The sequence below is a fragment of the Lithobates pipiens genome, unplaced genomic scaffold (assembly GCF_037356315.1).
Source record: "Lithobates pipiens isolate NorthernLeopardFrog02 unplaced genomic scaffold, aLitPip1_a1.2 Scaffold_27, whole genome shotgun sequence".
NCBI lineage: Eukaryota > Metazoa > Chordata > Amphibia > Anura > Ranidae > Lithobates > Lithobates pipiens.
The window spans coordinates 138217618-138233394 of NW_027507788.1; the positions used below are offsets into that span (position 1 = coordinate 138217618).

At 41.3% G+C, this 15777-nt stretch overlaps 1 protein-coding gene across 2 annotated transcripts in view; it reads right to left on the bottom strand.

The window, feature by feature from the left end:
- Window positions 1–15777, bottom strand: part of CDC42EP5 (CDC42 effector protein 5) — a 53051-nt gene that overhangs the window by 4139 nt on the left and 33135 nt on the right. The window lies entirely within an intron of this gene.

A 15777-nucleotide genomic window follows, 5' to 3' on the forward strand; every position in this document is an offset into this window, starting at 1 on the left:
CGGAACATTTGAACGGGCCTTCTTGTGCTCCAAAAAACACGATAAAGAAGCTCATGTACCAAGTTTGCCATTATGCCAAGCGTGTTTTGCATCAAGCTTTTCACACATTTTGTTGTGTAGCAAAACGCGAGTGCTACCCGCATTTGGGCTGCCATTAAAAAATAATGTCACCACAAGCACGTTGTGCGTTTTTCCGAAACGCGGATAGAAGCAGTAGTCTTGGTCCGTGTTTCTGCTCTGTCCAGATGTAAACAGAGCCTTGGTTTAATTGCTTCCTGCCACCCGACTGGGGAGGCCCAACTTATTTGTCCTGTTGGCTATTGTCAATAGAATATGATCAGTTATTCAAAATTTTACAGTTGTCCCCAGAACAGGAATAAAAGGTGACATCTTAAAAGTGGGACACTTATTCTAGGGCAACTAAAAGAGGAAGTAACCTCACTTTGTATACATTTCCTCCCACTTTCTGTTCTATTCCCTTGAGCAGGAAGTGAAGGGAAATTTCAACAAGGGAATAGACAACAAAAAGGAAACGGACAGAGGTTGTACCCTTCTCTACTCTATTCAAGAATGAAAAAAGTTTAAAAAGGTATACATACTTTTTAAAGCAAGCATTGCAGTTAGAATTCATGCCTGCCAAATCAAAGAACATGGGCTTTAATTGTAACCCACATTAAAGTCTTCAAATTAGATTTAAACCCAAGAACAAATATGTAATATATTGTAGTTACCAAAAAAAAAAAAAAAAAAACCATCATGCTGATCTTGACAGAAATCCAGCTTCCTCACTTTCCGCACTACACTGAAACCTCAAACAACGTCACCAGCCTTTCAAATTTCTTCAGCGAGCTACAACCCCTACCTATAATGAAGATGAGGAGAGGGACAGGTGTTTGTAGTCCAAATCAGGACGACAATGCTGCACCTCTACAATAAGGGTCGGTTCACACTAGGAAGACTTGTCAGGCGACTTAGCCGACTGACACGTAGCGTCCCACTCTGTACTATGGAACTGTTCTAATCAGAGCGACACAAGTCTCTCCGACTTAGAAAAAAGTTCCTGTACGACTTTGGGGGCGACTTGCATTGACTTCTATACAGAAGTCGTTTTGCAAGTCGCTGCAGCGGTCGCATCTGGGTCACCTGAGGCAGTAGCGCTGTAAGTCGTGCTGCCTCAGTGTGAACCGGACCTTAGGCTACTTTCACAGGCAGTTTTCAGGTGCTTTAGCGCTAGAACTAGCCTCTGAAAAGCGCTTCCCATTCATTGCAGTGTGTCTTTTCCCACTGGGGTGGTGCACTTGTGGGACATTATGAAAACCCCTGCAAGCAGCATCATCGGGGCGGGTTGGGAGCGCTGTATTTATTAGAGCTCCCAAAATGCCCTGCTCATTGCAATGAATTGGCAGCGCTTCCAAAGTGCCTGAAAAGCAGTTTGAAAGTGCTGCAAAACAGGATTTAAAAATTATTTTTTTATGGGCAAAAAGCACCCGCTAGGGAGTGGCGCATTAGAGCTAATGGCCAGGCATCCCAGGAATGTAGCCTTACTGTACAGTTAGCAATGTCACCATACAACACAAAGTTTGTTGCTGTCAAAATTGCCAAGTTAAAATGAATGGACCCGATACATGCGTTTACCACTTGTTGACCAGCTGACGCAGATATACGTTGGCAAAGTGGCACGTTCCCACGAATCACCGTATGGGTACATCGTCCTCTTTAAGAGCTGCCAGAGGCCTGCGGCGTGGCGGGGGGACCCGATATATATAAATCTACGCGTATTGCAATTTTTTTTACCAAAAATATGTAGAAGAATATATAGTGGCCTAAACTGATGAAGACATTTGTTTTTTAAAAACATGTTTTGGGATATTATAGCAAAAAGTAAAAAAGTTTTTTCAAAATGGTTGCGCTTTTTTTTTGTTTATAGCACCAAAAAAAAAATGCAAGGGTGATCAAATACCACCAAAAAAAGCTCTATTTGTTGGGAGGAAAAAAAAGGGACATCAATTTTGTTTGGGTACAGCATCGCACAACCGTGCAAGTTAAAGCGAAGCAGTGCCGTATCGCAGAAAATGGCCTGGTCATTAAGCAAGAAAATCTTCTGGTCTGTAAAGGACTGGTAAGCTGGTAAATTATTACACGTTCGTTCTGCGTTTAGATACGCATAAGGACAGGCACAAACAGTTTTTTATTTTTTTTACAATCTATATAGAAAATTGCTCCATGCTCAGGGATTTTTGTGTTTTTTGTGCAGAGAACAGAACTGAATATATATATACAGGGAGGTTACATTCCAGTGGATATTTCATATTTCCAAGCATTCATGTCCCTTTAAAACTGCACAGGTGGCCTCCATATCCAGCCAGCGTGAATATAAAGCAGACACTTGGAAATAGCCCATTTATCACTGCCATTGCCACAGCTGTAACTTCCTAAAGAGAATCTCACCAGCAGTTTTACACAATATCTGATGTGACACGCATACTTAAATATGTTCAGAGTGCATGGCATCCAGCTGGAATGCAGGAGGTCTCGGAGGTGATAGTAAAAACAGGTCTTGAAACCGGAGGAACAAAGAGTCCCCACAAGACGCTCACTACAATTCCTTTACATGACATGATTCAAAATTTAGCAAACTTTATTTTAAGCAGTAGTAAAAAGACAAGTCACCGAATTCCACTCCTCTATATTGAGCCATCTTATCTCAGTAGCAGTGCAGCTTGCCTAACAATTGAACTGAGTAACTACTGATTTTACTATTAAGTTTCACAATCCTATATCGTATATTCTAATTGCTCATGGCCCTACCTTACTGAACAACACCTGCTGGCTTCTTGTACTGCTTGGCATAATCCAGCTCAAACTATTTACATTTTTACCTTGCTTGCCATATTCTTGGAAAGGGCATCATGCTCTACCTGATGAATTTTCCATTGGCATAAATGGAGACCGCAATTATTTGACATGTACAAGACATTCATAGTCAAGGCAGGCAATGGAAAATGGCAACAGATCCAGGAAAGTCTCATGAATTCTCATTTAAAAAAATTTGACTGAACCTTTGAACCGGACCCCGTTAGTCATCTAAAATAACCTGGTGTATGCTCCCTCAAAAAGACCAGATCTGTTATATTCACATCTCCAGCATCCCATATCCCCTACTTTTGCTCCACTCCAGTGTTATTTGCATCATCAGCCTCTTCACCATTCAGTTCCATCCTTTGACCCCCATCTTGCTACAGTGTCCTGTATTGATGTATGGGTCAAAGAATTGAGCCATAGCTCTTTGCGTCCAATGTTCCCACAGGCATTGAATACTGAAGTGTCTTAAAGCGATTGTAAAGTCTAGTTTTCTTTCTATAAAAATAACAAACATGTTATTACTTACCTTTCCTGTTCACTGGATTTGCACAGGGCAGCCCAGAGCCTCCTCTTCTCGGGTGCCTCTTCTATGCTCCTGGCCCTTCCCTCCTGTTGACCCGAGTAGAGTCACAGCTCCCTGCATCCAACCAAACACGGAGCAGCAGCCCGGTCCTGCCACCTCTAACTCCAGATTGGCTAGCTAGCTGACTAACAGCAGCGGGAGCCAATGGTACCGCTGCTTTGTCTCAGCCAATAAGTAGGGAGAGTCTCGGAAGGCCGAGACACTCGTGGACATTGCTGGACAGATGGGGCTCTGGTAAGTAATAGGGGGGCCCAGGGGGACTGCTGCACACAGAAGTTTTTTATCTTAATGCATAGAATGCATCAAGATAAAAAAAAACTTTCCGACTTTGCAACACCTTTAAGCCTGGGAGACAGGAAGTTTTTTTTTTCATTAAACCCAGTGGGCTGAATGGGGGGGGGGGGATGTAGAGAAACACTGACAAAGGGACGGGAACTGGGACTTCAACACCCCACCAGAACACACCACTTAGTGCTTGCAGTCAATGGGTGCATGGGACAAGCTCTCAGTCTGAGCCCGTGCTTAGGTTAGCTCTTCTGTTACAGGAAACTTCCATTTAAATTTTTGTAGACTCTAATAGCGCCACTTTAAAACCACATATTTTTCCACATATTCCAGAACCAAGGAAGGCTGCCATTTTGTGTACTGGATCTATATTTCAGAAAATGTAGTTATTGGTTTAATAGTAAGTGGAAGCATTGAATCAGGAGGCGCAAACTAGAGTGGAATATAGGAGAACATATGCAAGCTGTTAAGTTGGACTCCAAGAACATTTTGTAGTACGGATGTAATAAAGCAATAAATGATAAATGTGAAAAACCTTAATAGACTTTAAATTATTATATTGTGTTTCAAAAGTATCGGCGTGCGGTTTTTCGGGGGGCCCTTTTATTGGTTTGCTATTGATAAGGAACCAAGTAACTCCACAGCAGTGTTACTCAACCTTTTTTCAGTCAAGACACCCTTTAATATTCTGGACGATCTCAAGGCGTAAAAAACAAAATGAATAGTTTTACCTAATGCACAAACATTCAGACAAGTAGGACACCCAACGTTAGAGGTGATTTATTCTTCCAAAGCAAATACACCTTTGCAGACTGGTACTAACTAGTAATTTCAAAGTTTTTCTACTCCCTCACTCAGCTAATGTGACCCCAGTGCTGATGGAGAGGGACAAACAAGGATGCTATGCAGGCGGCCGACATCCTTCTTATCAACCAATGACATAATTGGTTGTTTGGATGCCAGAAAGTAGAAGGCTGTAATGATGCACAATGAAAACCTGTAACTAAAAGGCAGGCTTGATCCACCCACTGGGTTTTATACAACTTTTAGGGTCAGTTCACATATATGCAAATTGGACGAGTTTTGTGAACTGGCAGCCTGCTCTATGAAGCTGGTTCACATATCTGCAGGCTAACCGTGGTCTGTTTTGAAAGAGTCCTGTGTATTTTTCAGTCCGGTTTAAAAAAAAAAAAATAAAAAAAATTGGCACCTAAACCAGTGGACAAAACTGCACCCGACTGATTTTAAAAAATGCAGGGAAACCACAAATCGGACATATGTGAACTGAGCCCCCATTCACACCTGAGCGTTTTGTAGCTTGAAGCCTGAAGCTACAAAATGCTGGAGGGGAAAAAATTCTCAATGGAGATGGTTAACATCTCCCCTTCATGTCCCTGAAGCCAAACGCCTGAAGCTCAAACAAGTTCTGGACCCTTTTCTGTCGCTCAAATCGGGCAGATTTGGGCGTTTTTCTTCTTTTGACATTGGTGACCTTTTGCCCTGGACAAAATCACAGCAAAAAACGCTGCAAAATTGCGATAAAAATGCTGCAAAATCACGCCTGAAAATGCTACATTCAGGTGTGAATGGGGCCTGAGCCCTTATACACATGGTTGGACATTCCAAAGTAAAATGTCCGATCGGACCGTGTCATCGGATAATCCGACTGTGTGTGGGCTCCATCAGACTGTTTTCGTCAGAATATCAGACGGACAAAGTTTTAGAGCTGGGCTATAAAACTTTCCGACAACATGATCCGATCGGACTTTGGACAAAGTGCCACACATGCTCAGATCAAATTCCTAGACCAAAGCTATTGGCTACTAACCTGAACGTAGTCCCGTCGTAATGAAATAACGTCATCACGTTACGTACGATCGGATTTTCCGACAACTCTGTCCGACCGTGTGTATGCAACACAAGTTTCGGACAAAATCTGACGGATTTTGTTGTAGGAATGTTCGACCGTGTGTACAAGGGCTTAGACATTTTGTCAAGGCACCCCAGAAGAAACCTGGACACCCTGGTTGAAAAAAAACGCTGCTCTACAGAACCCCATCAAATAGGTTTCAATTTTTTTCATAGCCTACCTTTAATATTCAAACATTGTTGAAGTTTTAAAACATACTTTTCCAAGAGCCCCACACATTTAGTTCCCTGAATGCAGTGACACATTTACAATGCCTTGTTGTGACTATGCACTGCTTGTGTCTCACACACAACATGAAAAGGAGATTCATAAGTAGGCTAATATTGGATTGTCATAAAAAAGAATGATCATTTATATTGCTATGTTGAGGTTATAAAAGAAAAAAAAAAAAAGTGTATGCCGTCACTTATGCCGAGATCTCCTTTAAAGGTCCCAAGACCTAAAACATTGTTGACCCAAAAGTTGCACATCTCAGAATAAAATCTTTATGCTTAATATTTCTACCTCACACTGCATAATGCATGAACATGGAATACACATTTAGAAACAACATAAGACCCACAAGCTCTCAAGATTCATATTGAGAGGGCAACACAACTAGGGCACGTTACTGATAGATAGTTTATAATGCCAATTTTAAAATAATACTATCTGTGTCAGATCCTTCAAACTCCATCTCACATGCTGCAGACACCACCAGATATTTAATGAAAAAATGTTTTTTGACCAACAGATTAAAGTGGTTGTAACCCTAAAAACAAAACAAACAAAAAAAAAGACCCTGTACAGCAGGGGACAGCATCCTTTTTCCACTTAAGGATTCAGTGTATGTGAATGCATTAAGGGCCGCATTCACCTGCTAATAAATGAAGATAACCTTACACAGCCCCTGCACCTCTGGCCCCCTTTACATTACACAGCCTCTATACCTCTGGACCATATTACATTACAAAGCCCCCAGCTGTGTAAGTACAGTGGGATGGAGCACTTTAAATTATTATTATTTTTTCCTTTTTTCTTTTTATACTGTCCCATTGAAAAAATACATTTTTGATCACTTTTATTGCGGTCATAAGGAATGTAAACATCAGTATCAGTAAATGTAAACATTCCTTGTGACAGTAATAGGCATTAATAGGTACTCTTTATGGGGGAGGGATCTATAAGATCTCAAATCCCTCCTTTGCACTTAAAAGCAATGTAATTTATTTATTTTTATTTGGCGGCTTTAGGTCTTCTGTAAACCAGAAGCAATGTCATGACATTGCTTCCGGGTTACTAGATCCGAGACCCGATCAAACTTGTTTCCGACTTGGTTTGGGTCTCTGGCCAGCTGGCGGGCATCCCGGCTGGTCTCTCAGGCCCCCTGGTGGGACTGGAGAGCCGGGGTGAGCCAAGGAAGGGGGTGGGTGAGCTGAGTGGCTTCTTAGCCACATCGGTTGTTATCCAAAGAAAAGCCAACTGGTGGCTCTAAAAAAAAAAAAAAAAAAAAAACAGTACCAGGTACAGGTCGGCGTGAAGGGGGTTAAAACGTTTGTGGACCGGGTGCACGTGAATTCATCACGTACACTGATGGGCCGGACATTTAGCGGTGGCGGGCCGCTTGTGGCCCGTAGGTTGCCGACCACTGCTGTACAGCATAGTGCTTCTGCAGTGTAATTCGTCTCTATGCTGTAAAATACCTGGTTGATCCTGCCTGTTCCTGTGTGCCCCCCCACCCCAGGTGTACTGACCACCGTAATCATGGCCAGTGATCCATGGTCAGTTTACGTGCCTCTGTCATCCCACAGTCACTCCCTCTCTGCCTGCCTGTCAGCTCAGCAGTCTCTGTGTAAGCCATCTCCTCTCCATCCCTCTCCTCCTGACACTATTGTGCTGTGGCTGTAAAGTCACTAAGCATAATTACTGGTATCCCCTCTGTTCTAGCAAGATATAGATATATAAAGCAAGACCTCCCAGCTGAAGTCTTAGGGGAATCTCAGTTACTCTCTTTTTAGGAGAGCGGCGGGAGGTCACATGACCGTACAGCCGCCCTGTGAAATAAGGTATTTAGCTGCATAATAATAATAAAAAAAAAAAAAACACACTGTACTGTATTATCTTGCCATACCAGAGGGCAAACCAGCAATTTTCTCAGTGACTCTACAATCACTTTAAATAACTAACAGAATTTACTCGGATAAAAACAAAATAGCTGAATCACGAATTCAAATCTTTATACCTCTTAACCCAAAGCTTTGGCATAGTGGGAGTCCTTCCTCCCTTTCCTCTTAAAACAAGGCCTTCCAAATGGAATGCCAGTTATCAGAATTACTCATAATAATCTGCATCGAATATGTATCGGTATCTATGTCCTAGGTTTAAAGTAGCTTTACAATAAAAAAAAACCCCAAGCCTCAAACCTAAACATGTAACAGATCCTGGCTGGAGCTCAGCATCTGACACTTGAATAAGGAACAAAGCGCCTTCTGTCTGGGTTTGGCTCATGAATTACAACTTCAGACAAGACCCTGGTCCCCTTTTGCTCTCTTCCCAGAATTGAGAAATAATTCCCTTCCCAGCAAAATCGTGCAGTCTTTCTAACAGATGGGCCTATTTCCCCAGCAGTTTTAATTTAATGCGGGTTTATGGATTCAATTCAAGCTGGAGGCAGTATTTCAAAGCTAAAATGTCTGAAAATACGTTTATCCTTTTTTTAAGTTATAAACCTGGTTCAAAAACAAAGCAAGTCAAACAACATTACTGCTGGTCTTCAGTAAAAAAACAAAAAAAAACACAACTATAAATGATCACTATTTCAACTATGTAAGGCAGTTAAGAATGTGAGGGTAGGGAAGAGCAGAATAGACGGGGATCATTTTTAAAACAGGGTCATTTTACTAGGCACCGATATTCGTTTTGGGCTAGTAGTTTCGAAGGCTGTATAACCACCTTGAATCTATTGGGTTATACTGTAAAACCCAATAGATTCTAAAAGGACCCAGTGATAGATCACTGCACCGTAGTTACCAGATTTCTATTGAGGCCACTGTAGGAGGGTTCTCACACCCAACGTTAGTGTTTAGCTTTATTTCACATTACCAAGTATAGTGAAAGCCTGATAATGGTTCGATCGACTTGTGGAAAAAGCCTGTCAGAAAATGGTTGCCCAAATAGCTTTTGTATTCAGTAAGATGCCGTAAATATTCAGGTATTCTTACAGCCGGTGGCGCTGGCAGCATAACCCAATGGATTCTAGGGGACCTCTGTTATTGATGACTGTACCATGATCACCAGACTGAATCCCATCTAGGCCACTATAAGAGAATCTTCACACATTACATTAGTTGTTCTACTATAGGAGGAAAAGCTTGGTAAGAATAACACACTGGCAGAAAAAAAAAAAAATCTAGAACATTGCAGTAAGACCTCTTCATGAAATATTCAAATTAATCTATGAAGTTAGTTGAGGAATTAAAAAAAGAAAGAAACTCCAGGAACCAGGTAGGCAGCTTGCCTAAAAACCTTACCAAAATGTGCAATTTTTTATTCTTTTCTATTGCTTTCAATGTTTGCCGATTCCATAAAACACAGTAGCTCCAAGACTGAATGGAGGCGATCTTGAATGGAATACTAAGGCCCCTTTCACACGGGGCGTTCCATTTGTCTGTTTTTCATCCATTCATGGACGGATGAAAAATGGATACTGTTGTATTTCTATGGGCAAGTGCATGTCAGTGGATGGTTATCAGCTGACATTCGCCTCCGTTAACATCTGTTTTGAAACAGAAGAAAGCCCTACTTTTCTTCCATTTAAAAAATGGAACGGATGAAAAACAGATGTAAAAAACAGACAAACGGTACGTTTTTGCATTGGTAATGGTTGTAAGAAAAATGGATATAAAAACTGCTGAAAAACATGACTGAAATGATGAAAAAAATGGAATGCCCATCTGAAAGTGGCAAATCCCCGCTGAGCAGGCGGATGACAGGCCCATGCCCACTCCACTGTACAGAGCGGACATGGACACAGTCACGCTCTCCTCTATGGGGAAAACGGACGGATGGAAAATAGGACCCACCATCCGTCTGCTTTTTTGTGAGCAGGATCAGATGGCGGCAGCCGTCAGCAGACATATGTCCGCTCACATTCATCGCTCCATAGGGGAGACTTGAGGGTTTCGATCAGGTCCACCTGAAAAACTGACAGGTGGACTTGATTGGACCGCCCATGTAAAAGGGCCCTAACTTGTAAACTCCTGGGTGATTAAAACTACTTGTTGTTACTGTAAAAATATGGATGCGTCTTGATTAGCCATTAAGGAGAGCATATGGTGGCTCTCCCTCTCTTCGTGTACTTGAATGGAAAGTCTGAATGCTGTCCATGTCAGGCATGGATTTACACTAAAATGAATGTGGGCTATGTGCAGAAGGAACCCAAAAGATTTAGCCGAAGTGGCTGTTCGGTGCCTGGTAGGCTGCACATCAATGATCTAAAAAAAAAAAAACTAGGGTTACGGGTAAGGATTACCAATTAGAAATACACATTTAGAGGGATGGGAGTCCAGTAAAGATACGTGGCCTTTTAAGCATACTTCAGAGCTGGGCATACACAACTTCGTTTTCGGACAATCTGGTTCAACCTAAAGTCAAGCAGTGCATAACTCTGCCGGCACCACTCAATTTGACTAAAATCTATTGTTCAATGGAGTTTTGCCAAAGAAGCCTGTTGGAAAATTGTTGCCCAAACAGCATCTGTGTTCAAATCAGATGCAGGCACTGTTTGGGTATTGGCTGGTGGCATTGGCCGTCAGACTACAATAGCCGGGCAGTGCAGATCAGTCCAACCTCGCTGTAGCATGGATGGAGGAATCTGCTAGATTTCTTTTGCTCAGCATGCAGGCTAAACAAAAGAAACTATAGGCATATGTCAGTTTTACATTTTCAACAAATAAGACCATGAAGGGAGTGCATGGTTTTCAATGAGAAATCTGAATCAGACTTTCATTATGTAAGGACCCAATAAAGTACAGCCATTGTGAGCACTGCAAACCTGAAATCTATACCTATATACGATGAATAATTAGGTCTGCCCTCATTTACATCCAGTACAGTTCCAAATGATCCACTAAAACAAGGCTTTTATATAGATAGGCATTTAAGTAAAAGTAATCCGATTTTATTTAAAAAAAAAAAAAAAATTATACATTCCTTGCAACGCATCTGTGGAGCCACATACTTCCATTCATAGCTCCTGTACCATTTAAAAACATCACAGCACAGGAAGATAAAGCCATGAAGGAGAGCAGCTGAAACGCATCAAGCGTGGCAGACACTGGTAAGTGTTTATCACATTATCTCTGCAAAGTTCTAGCAATGTGTTCCCTCTGCAGCCACTTTCATCATTTACACATACACATTGTAGCTGCATCAAATTGGTTCTGAATGCTTCAAAAAGGAGGTTAAATGGCACAATATCCAACTAATCAGATGTACCTAAAAGCACCCATGTAAATCACAACTGGATCAGAAAACCGATTTTCTATGAGAAGCCCCCGAACATGACCTGCCAACTGCCACCGAGGGTGGAAACCAAGTTATTTTTTTAAAACACCAAGTAAAAAATAATTTCTTCATCAATTTAGGCCAATATGTATTCTACATGTTTTTGGTAAAAAAAAAAAAAGAAAAAAATCTCAATAAGCGCATATTGATTGTAGATGCTATAACTTTTGTGCAAAACCAAACTAGGGGATACATTTATGGACTCTATTTTTTTTTTTTAACTGACACCAAGTGATGCTTTTTGGGGACCAGTGACACCAATACAGTGATCAGTGCTTAAAAAAAAAAAAAACACCGTCATTGCACTAATGACATTGACAGGGAAGGGGTTAACAGGGGCGATCAAGGGGTTAACTGTGTTCCCTGCGAGTGTTTTCTTACTGAGTGGAGGATAGTTTACCTGAAGGAAGACAGAGATCCGTGTTCCTGCTTAACCCTATAAGGAAGATCTGTCTTCCTTACTAGCACGGTGAACTGCGATCTGCCTTGTTTAAATTTCTGCCAGATTGGACACAGTGGGAGCCAATCACAGCGGAAGCGGGGCTCCGGTGGTGCGTGAGCACGCCCTTGATTCAAGGACAACAATCATGTACAGGTACACGATTTCCCGCTTAAGGACCGCCCTGTTGCAGTATATGTCCATAGGGGGTCCTTAAGCGGTTAATATGCCATTTTAGTTTTAGTCATATTTTGGTCATCTTAATTGTTTTCATTTCAGTTGCAGTTCAGTCAACTAAAATAGTGTCAATTTCATCAATGAAAATATTTTAGTCAACAAAATTAACACTTCAGGCAAGTTAGAGAAACTTGCCCTAGACTTCCACGATTGGCCAACCACTGCTTAAGGAAATTGTGCCCCCTCAAAGAAACATCTTTTTTCAAAGAATACACCTGGCCAAGGTGCTAGAGCAAGTGACTATCTTTATTTAGGCGGTGTTCCCACCTATGCAGTTTGCTTTTGATCTATTTCTGCATTATGGTGTGTTTTCAACAATTTTTTCACGCATTTTGCGTTTTTTATGCTTTTGATCTATTTCTGCATTTTTGGCGCATTTTTGCTTTTTGCGCCATTTTTGCTTTTTCTTTTTTAAAGGGGAGATGTTTTTGTTGTTATCATGAGTTTCTTCAGTGTGTCCATTGAAGTCTATTGAAACAAAACTGCACCTTGCTGCTTTAAAAAAAGTCCCTGACCCTGCCCAAAAACACAGTGGCTGAAAACGCATAGAAGTGAAGGTGTCCCCTAGAAAACCCATATGAAATGGACTGTAGTTCATTACTGAAAAATGCATAGGTGCGAACCAGGACTTGTGTGGAGGAAGTTGGTGGACCACTCACCAGAAAGTTGGCCCAGAAAGCCAAGTTGGCCCTAAAGTGTTTACGTTTGGGCCCTTTCACATGGGCTGTCCGATCAGGTCCGCCCATCAGTTTTTCAGGCGGACCTGATCGGACCTTGCAGTTTCCCCTATAAAGCGGCTGATGTCAGCGGATGCTGACAACTGCCGCTATCTGATCCTGTCCACAAAATCCAGATGGATGATGGCTGCATTTTCCATTCATCTGGCGGATCAGATGAACAGGCGGTCCATTTCCATCTGATTTCCCCATAGAGAAGAGCAGGACTGTGTCCGTATGCGCTCTGCACAGGGAAGCGGACAGGACCTGTCATCTGCCAGCTATGTGTGACATGACACTGATCCCGATCACAGGGAGCTGTGATCAGCATCAGTGTCACTAGGCAAAATGGGGAAATGCTTGTTTACATCAGCATTTTCCTGTTCTTCCTCTCCGTGAGACGATTGCGGGTATTCGATGTCCGCGGGACCCACGATCACACTCACGGAGCTAGCGGCAGGGTCCCGCGTGTGTCCACGTGGTGGCAAATCTAAAGGGACGTACCTGTACGCCCATTTGCCTGTCCGTGCCATTCTGCCAACGAAATATTAGTGCGGCGGTCGGCAAGTGGTTAAAGGGCAGATTTATTTGGAGGAAGCCCACTCCCCTTAAAGACTGAGGGATATGTTAGAAGCCCAGCAAGAGCAAAACGGCAGCAGAAGGCACCCAATGTGTCCCCACGCTAGACACAGTGAACTTGTGGCAGAATTTTATAAACCTATCAAGTAGAGCTGCACGATTAATCATTAAGAATCGTAATCACAATTTTTTTTCCCCGTTGCGAACTTGACAAAGTATTTCCCAATTCTCTGTCTATGCAGAGAATTCTCTCTGCTCTACTAAAGCTGACAGCCACCAAAAGAAAGGAAAAAAAAACAAACAAACAGGCAGGCAGTCTGCCAAGAATCACAACATTCTTTAGCAGTGGAACTTAAGTATAAACATTGTAACAATTTGTCCTTTAGATCAAAGGAATACACTTTGTTGTGTAAATGAGGGAAGTCTAACCACTTAAACCTTTTTATGCAATTTGTGGTTTCAAGTTAAAATCATTTTTTTTTTTTTGCTCGAAAATTACTTGGAACATAATATCGCAACAACCACCATTTTATTCTGAGAGAGAGAGAGAGAGAGAGAGAGAGAGAGAGAGAGAGAGAGAGAGAGAGAGAGAGAGAGAGAGAGAGAGAGAGAGAGAGAGAGAGAGAGAGAGAGAGAGAGAGAGAGAGAGAGAGAGAGAGAGAGAGAGAAGAGAGAGAGAGAGAGAGAGAGAGAGAGAGAGAGAGAGAGAGAGAGAGAGAGAGAGAGAGAGAGAGAGAGAGAGAGAGAGAGAGAGAGAGAGAGAGAGAGAGAGAGAGAGAGAGAGAGAGAGAGAGAGAAAAATGGTGGTTGTTGCAATATTTTATGCCACACTGTATTTGCGCAGCAGTTTGTTCAAATGCAATTTTTTGGGGAAAAAAGTACACTTTAATGAAAAAAAAATTGTAACTATTAAAAAGTTAGCCAATTTTTTTTTTTGTATAATGTGAAAGACTTTTTCCCTTGAGAATCGTGAAAGAATCGTGATATTTTTATTTTTTTAGGCAAAAAAAAAAAAAAAAAAAATCATGATTCTCATTTTGGGCAGAATCATGCAGTTCTACTATCAGTTAAGGGAGATGGGGTAGAAAAGGGATTTGGAGCCTGGGAAACAATGCATCACCCCTACAGCCAGAGCCTACCAGTTATTAATGAAAATGTATACATATATAAACACTGAAGAAGTCAACATCTGGACATTATTAGTGAGGAATAAGACCTAGATCTTGCCTTTTTTGGCCACCATGACTATACAGAAAAGAAAAAAAAAATGTGATTTTCTGTAGCTTATATACTCCCTGAGCTCCCATTGTGAAGATATTCTGCTATGGGCTGCTGAATCACTCGGGCCGAAAGGGAAATGCGCTATGAAGACCTATTTAACTCCTGCACTTCCTTCCTCTCTCCATGTTTAAACAGCTTGGGTACAAAAATACATTTTTTAAAACAGAGAGGTTACATCACCAGAGAACAAAGAAAGATGTGAATTCTGCAATACACAACCATAAGAGCATATTAGAAAATTACCAAAAAAAAAAAAAAAAAGAAAAAGAAAACTCAGCACAAGGGACACTACTTGCTTCCAGTGAGATATGTCCCGTGTGCTGCTGTGTCCTCTTTTCATTGAAATCTTCCTACTCTGGTGGACTTGACTTGGTAGCCGTACTATAACTATAACGAAACACCAAAGTGATTCACTCAACAAAATATCAGTTTTGATGTTCACTCGTGGGACGTTATGTCATTTTAACGTGACATTACAGCTCTGGTACCATTTTGTAATCGGATTTGATTATCCAGGAGGATAATTTATCCTAGCTACTTTTGTGAATTTGAGAAAGTAATAAAGACGGCATTGAATAATTTAGGGTATTAAAAAGGAACTTGGCCAAAAAAAAAAAAAAAACTGTTCCTAGTTATAAAATTATTAACCCTTACTTTTCCATAATCAGCCTTAACTAGTTCTTTCCCAAGCCAATATTTTCCTTCTATTACACCCAATTTACACTTGTGCAAATTTGGACATTAAAGTCGCATTACAAGTCATAGTTTTCCAATGATCACCATTCATATAGGTTCAGAGTAGTTCATGTACTATTTTGCTCTGACTTTCATGCAACTTGAGGGCATAGACTTCAATATTAACCTCAAAAATTGCATGAAAGTCGTAATGAATGTTTTACGTGCAACAGTGGGGTCAACAAGTTCACATCCAAGTCGCACCGATCCAAAAGTTGCACTCCCAAAGTTGTACGACTTTGGAGTCATAAAAGTGTAAATTGAGCTTTACAGCTGCAGCCGCTGATTAGTGCTGGTGCCGCTGGCAAAATGTAATGTCCCAGGAGGAGGGCATGTCTTCAACCAATTTGTTTATGGATGAAGGAAAAAAAAAAAAAACCACACAACAAAGCATATGGCTAGCTTTAGTGTCATCCCCTTTTCTTTTTGTGAGAGGGAGAACAGTGTATCAGCCAGATCAGTACAGCACTAACAAATAAACCTTTGATACTTTTGAGTACTTGTTGGTACAGCAAGTATTCACAGGCACTAAACTAAATTTTCTTATTTCATTCTAAACAAGTTACACCACAGCTCTCTCTTTTTT